At 30.8% G+C, this 6,878-nt stretch overlaps 1 protein-coding gene across 1 annotated transcript in view; it reads left to right on the top strand.

Moving 5' to 3' along the window:
• Window positions 1–6,037: 6,037 nt before the first annotated feature.
• LOC106692556 (dopamine receptor 1) overlaps window positions 6,038–6,878 on the top strand; it is a 164,182-nt gene continuing 163,341 nt past the window's right edge. Inside the window, exon 1 of the mRNA XM_067045196.1 lies at window positions 6,038–6,042. The gene's annotated coding sequence lies outside the window, so the exon portion shown is untranslated. The remainder of the gene's footprint in view (window positions 6,043–6,878) is intronic.

The raw sequence follows: 6,878 nt of genomic DNA, 5'->3' as shown, positions 1-6,878 counted from the left end.
TAGTCTGATAATCAATACATCGCTGTTCTTTGTTACATTATAAAAATGTTCTAATGTAGGCATTGCTACAAGATATGGAATAATTTTAATACTTTGTTGGATGAAATAGTTATGAATTTTGACCAGTAACAGTATCAATGAATAGAATAAATAAGAAAATTAATAAATTTTTGGAGTTAAATTATAGAAAACCTAATGGGATATTTAATTTATATATGAAAAAATATTATAAATCCCTCATAATAAGATCAAAGCATACATTTATATCAACTCATATTTTTAATATTTAGTTATCGTATAAAGTTTTCCTTCTGCTTGGCCTTTTTTTTTTCATTAATGATCGTTTTCTGCTTTATATTTGTACACTTAATTAGATACTTTATGTTTATGCGCCATATGGAATTAACATTACATAGAATTTAAACATTTATATTTATTTATAATTTTATTCATATATTATCATTAATATTCATGAGTCAAGAATTTTATTGAAGTCCTGTATAATCTTAGATTACGAACATTAAAGTTCAAGAATCAAAAGTGGGAATCGAACACCGAACGTTCGGAACCTGGCTGTATTGTACCCTCGCTCTTACGTGTTCCACTATTACTTCCTCAAAAATCTATGTAAACTTTGATTTTAATAAAAGAAATGTATCGAGATACATATAATTAAGAAGTTAATTTTTTTAAAAATTCTTGTTCATCATCCTGAATATTTAATCCTTCAATTATTTTTTCAGCCAAGTATTACACACCTATATAATATTATATTATATTTTATGATGAATGATTTATGTCTTCTACCTCTGCAACATATTTTCATATCTACCTTTCATAAATTTATTAAGCCATTTATAAGCTGCAATAATGTTTATATTGTATTCGGACGACTGGTGAAACTATTTGGAACCTCCCAACTAAACTTTAATACTAAACTTACAATTAATAGATTATACGTTGCCGACTCTAATTAGACCCCCCCCTGTTTATCTGTTACAGTTCCTCTCCAATTTGCAGGTTGTAGCCGTGTGGTATCTTTGTTTTCTCTTCCTAATCATCTGGGTTTTGGTTCACCCGTGGTCCCTTGCCAATTACTGTAGTATTCATGGTTGCGTTGGGGCTGATTCTCTTGCTGAATTCCACACCAATCTTAACCCTCTATGCAATATGATGAGATAACTCTGATTGTTCATGTTTCCTTGGTTATTGCCATTTTTTCCGCACACATTTGTGGCACAGTCCTCAAATAATTTTGGTTTTCGTGTAAACACTTTCCATTTGTTAGATTGACGAATAAGTCTTACTGACATCGATTGCTGCCTAAACTAAATGTATAATTATGTACAGTTGTAAATTTCAATAAAAATAGCCATAATGAATAAAAGGAAAAACTAAATACCAAGAAAATAAGAAGATAAAAGAATGGACTTTCTAGGGTAAGTTCTAACCCTAGAGTCGAAAAGTTTTGAAAACTGGTTATTATTGAAGAATGGTTGTTAGTTACAGTTAGAGTTCAATGTGGAAACTCCTTCTCTTGAAATTTTCGCTGGGTAAATGGTGTTCCTCAGGGCAGTGTTCTAAGCCCTATTCTCTTCAACATAACAGTGGGGTGAGGATATCGCTGTCGTAAGGACATCGGAACTTAGCAACTTGGATATAACTAACCAATGTTCTTTAGAAAGTAATGAACAGTTAAATGAAAATGATAATAACTTAAAGAATAATTCCGTAAAATCTAAAACTATAGTGAACATTACATATTGATACAATTCCAGAAAAATTAAGCAGTCCGTCACTAACCACAGGAATAACAGCCCCTTTTGACAAAAAAGTACACACTCCACATCAAAATAAGAGAAAATGGAAAACAGTAAAATAAACTAGATAGATCTCATCATTTATAATTTCGGTATTTTCACCTTGCAGTACTTTTCCAAATCCATTATCTATACATAAATTATTCCAAGTTCTGTCTATCATATGTCCGATTTAGTTAATACGATTAACGTAACATGTTATTCCTATAATGTCATTCAGAATTGAAATATATGCCTATAAATATTCTATATGTCCATCTTACAGAACTGGTTAAATGAAGCGACTTTAATGAAACTCCCAAGATGGTATTTAGAAACGTGATACTCTACCGAGTACTTCTAAAAACTATTCATTTGTACTTGTTTACTTTGTTTTAGCTCCAATGATTGTTGTATATTTTCCTACAAATTGAATATTTGAAAAATTTTCGGTTAGTAATAGAGATTTATTTTTTTATAATGAATAACTTGATTTTCTAGAAAAAAAAAATTAAAAAATGAATCTTCACAACGGAATGAGACAAGAATGTGAGCTTGGTAAGAATAGAAATCGTTCCTTCCCTTTATTACTTATACTCCTCATAGAGCACAAGAATAAGAGGCATCAACACCTATTTATGAAAACATTATTGGAACAAGGTCATAAGCCTGTGTTGACTACCTCAATTGTATTTACAAAATGTTAAGAAAGAAAAACTAACAGTCAAATAGCTCTTATAAAAACAAGTTTTCTATATTATATAATAACTTATCAAATATTAATGACCTGTAAAAAGAAATGAGTATCTTCAATATGCTTTTTTTTCGCACTATCCTTTAATTCAATTTCAATCATTAACATACATTAAGAAGGGCATATGTATACATGAATGGTTGTACCTTGGGTCGCCTAGTAACAATATAAGGTAATTAGCTGCGCACACTGAAGGCGATTTGAACAATTGTCTCAAATGTGGATCCAATTGCAGTGTGGAGACGACTTCAGACTGCAGTCCTTCCTTAATTCCTTTTTTTATGCTATTCACATCATAACTTATAAAAATATGGCACAATTATTTCTATCATTTTTCCAAACATTTTTTATAACGTCATAGTTAACATCCAACTAATTTTTTGCAAGCAGTGAACTTAAATCAAATCAAAAATTATTTATCAATCCTATAAAAAAAATCAGTATATGAATAACCTTTAGAAAATTGAATTCGTTATTTGACCGTTCGTAAAACAATTTTTATTTTCCTCAATTGATTTTAATGATGTTGGAACTCAGTCACGACTGTTTTTTTTTTTTTTAAACGGAAACGTAAAAAAAAAAAAATAGATTTCCTAAGCTTCCATTCTGCTATGATATCCATGCTTCGCGTATAATGTGATGATAACTATCAACTTCCTCAACGCAATTATATAAATTACTAAATATGGTGTACATAATTATGTAATATATAATTTAGATGATACATACAGTCGAGTCAGGATATAATCTGCTTGAGATTAGTGATGATTAACATAGTAGTATTGCCATTGTCCTGACTCGGAGCCCAACTTGGTAATCTACTCTCTCAACTGCCAACTGCTAATTAAGAGTTTCTTTGTGTATCTTCTTATTAGTGGCATCAATAACACTGAGTAACTTGGAAAATTAAATAATGACCCAATTTCGGAGGAATTTAGATTATATCCTAAATAAGCAGGTTTAGTTTATATATTAAGTCTCTATTAATATTAATGAAATGGTCTTTTGGCCAAGATTGGCTTACTTATTACTAGTTCTGCTATAATATGCTTTCTTTATGAAATTTGTTTATCATGTTCTTTATTGAAATGTTCATTTGGATTTATTAATCCTTTCCACTCGGTCGTACCCTCTGAGGTGACAACGTGATTCTGTCATATTACTCGGTTGTTCCCTCTGAGGGGAAATGAAAGATTATTAACGATTATGCTGTGATTATGATATATAATTTACATATAATTACATGGTATAATAAGATATAAAGAAAACAATTTTTTTCCCCTACAGTTTTCTTTTTACAATCAATTTCGGTCTATACACCAAATACAAATATTTCAAATCATTCCTTTTTTCTTTCCCATTTCTGCTTCTCCAATTTCACCATTTCATAATTTTTTAATTCACCCGATCAACAAATTCGCTCTTTGGAATTCACCCTCCTAGATCCTCCTCAGTGACCCGCTGAACAAATTCACTATTAGACGGCAATGTGAGATCAGACCTTTGCTTTTTCTTTTTTTTTTTTTTTTTTTATCCCCTTTCATCATTTATAAGAACTCAGATCGTATCGATGCTTCGCATTGTAAATATCTCTGCAATAATTAGAGAGCGTTACGATTTCGTAAGTTACTATTAGTAATTTGCAAACCATTTCTTTATCCTGGAAGATTGCTGATTGACTGTGTGTATTTATAAATGGAACATGGTCCGTGTGCGGTCAAATTAAACTCAGACAGTAATATTTTGTACTATTTTTATTTGAGCCTTCGTTTCGCTCCACGTTGCAGGACTTCGTCTGAGCTGTGGAAAAGTCAAAGTCACTCTGACTTTGACTTCCGTCAAAACAGCCCTTACGAAGCCCTGCAACGTGGAGCGAAACGATGGCTCAAATAAAAATAGTACAAAATATTACTATTTGAGTTTAATTTGACCGCACCCGGATCATATTCCATTCATCATTTCTTTATCCTTTCTTTCATTTTATAATCATTAGTTTCTTGTCATAAATCTAGCAAAACGACCAAACACTAGTGAGTCTCGTGGTGTAAGTCTCCACTACTGAGACGATTTTTAACTTTTAGATAGACATTTATTCAGACAAATTTAACAAAATAACATTTTATTGTGAAATATGCACAAACCAATCTGTTATGAGAACTGCTTCAGAATTTACCATACTGTAGAAGTTTATAAGAAATAATTCTTCTTAGACCACCAATACATATAAACAAAATTTTATTACAACGCCATACTTGGGTTCTAAAGTTTTACAATATAATATCACAATTCCAAAGTGTACGATTTTGCGAAACAGTGGCGTCGAGTTGCAAGTAGGTAAGGCCCGAAACGGTGTCCAGTTCAAAGGGTTAAGAAAGTAAAGAAGTCAAACTAAAGAAAGCATAGTAATATTCCTGTTGCTAAGAAAAAAGATTCAGTATAGGACTCCAACGGCGAATGAAAGGAAAGAAAATTAACTTCAGTATAACTGAAATACATGAGTTTCTTAAAAGGTAAGAGCTAAATAAATAAAATAAAGTACAAAGATCTCCAAGGATCTTAAAATTATTATTAATAATTTACTTTAAATTTACTAAAAATAATATTGTCTTAATAATGTTAAAAATAATTGAGAATTAGATGTTCTTTCAATTAGTGAGTGTATTAGTGCATGTTTGTATTTATATGTTTTAAGTTCAATTTGTAAAAAAAAAAAAAATACATTTATTTTGATTACGAGGACATCCAGCAATTGCGTGTAGTGCACTCAATAAATTTCGTTCAAGTAATAACATGAAATCAAATGGATAGATACAGATTTAATCGATAAAAAATTAATCATCGCAAATGAAGTTAACTACTGGTAATCTGATGTGTGATAGTTTTAAGTTTTTATTTCTACCTGACTTCATTAACAAAAGAATTAATTATTGATAGCTCTTAATTACTATAACAAACTGAAATACTTTAATTTATACCCGTTAGTAATTAAAGAGATTCATGTAAGTTTTTGATCGTTTTATTTTTTGTATCACTTAATTAATTAAAACAGTTGAGCCATTTTCGATTTCAAGTGCTTTCACTAATCAGTCAATTGAATTTCACCTACAGTGGTCATTGTAATTTGGACTGAATGTCATAATATATATTAATTTTTTCGACTTGGTACTATTACGTATTATCTGATTTTTGAAATATTTAATCCACTTTAAAACTGAGTCTGCAAAAACTATAATTTATAGAGAGGTGTATTGTGTATTTATTTATATTTTTAAAATTGGAAGATCACAATATTCTAGTTATATTAATAATAATAGTGTAATATTATTATTGTATTAATATTTTTAAAAAAACGTATTATTTAAAGTTCATTAGATATTGGAAAACATTTTAATTTTTGTTTTGTTTCAGGTCTGTAAATACCATATATCCATTGGAAATTTTTCTGAATGATAATTCTACAGAACTCAAGGGAGATGATGGAGATTGAAGGTGAGAAATAAAAATAAATTACTCGATATATTCTTAACCATACAAATGACCAATGAGAAATCGTTTTGGGTGCGGTCATGAAAAAAATCACATAACAAGTGTAGAGTGCTTTCCATTTCCCATGTTTCGATCAAATTGATAATTAAACCTTCGCTTAGTTCATGAAACCATTGTTAGGAATAAAATCACTTGATTTTTTCGATATTGGATTGTTAGCCATAAAGGGACAGCCAAGGACTATGTATCCATCAATATCTCCACTTCAGCTTATTTCAAAACTAACTCTAAGGACCCTGCTTCGAATCAGGCTGTGTCACATTGTTATTTATTCTGTTGTTACAGCCTTGAGTTGACACTGTAAATTCAGGAGCCCTCCGGAGACCTCCCACCCAGTTAATTGGGTACTCTGATTGCGGGCGTGATTCTGTCAAAATCAGCACCTTGCACAACATTGCACATTGGTTTATTAATAGTTTTATACATATATACTCTACGTAACGAAGAAAAGTGTCTATTCACAGCCTGGGTCCCGTTACTCATGAGAGCACCATTCTTTTACACACGAGAGTCCCATGTCACCTTCTCTAGTGCCCTTGTTTCAGGTCCCTAATGGAGGAGATTGTCTCTGTCAGGTATTCTTGTATAATAACTTAGACACATCGATTCTATGATCAGTAGCTCTGTAATATGGATTGATTCAAGTGGGATATTCATTTATTCCATTCCCATGTACAATATCTCTCTAATGACAGTGTCAATCAAGCGCCACTAAGGTCTATAAAGAGGTGATGTGTGATAGTGTTATATAAGTTCTCACAACCGTGAGACTAGATCAT

This window comes from Halyomorpha halys, unplaced genomic scaffold (assembly GCF_000696795.3).
Source record: "Halyomorpha halys isolate HHAL.00 unplaced genomic scaffold, Hhal_1.1 Scaffold5.1, whole genome shotgun sequence".
In the NCBI taxonomy this organism is placed as follows: domain Eukaryota; kingdom Metazoa; phylum Arthropoda; class Insecta; order Hemiptera; family Pentatomidae; genus Halyomorpha; species Halyomorpha halys.
Note: the sequence above shows the minus strand (reverse complement) of the source record. Positions and strands in the feature narration are given on the sequence as shown.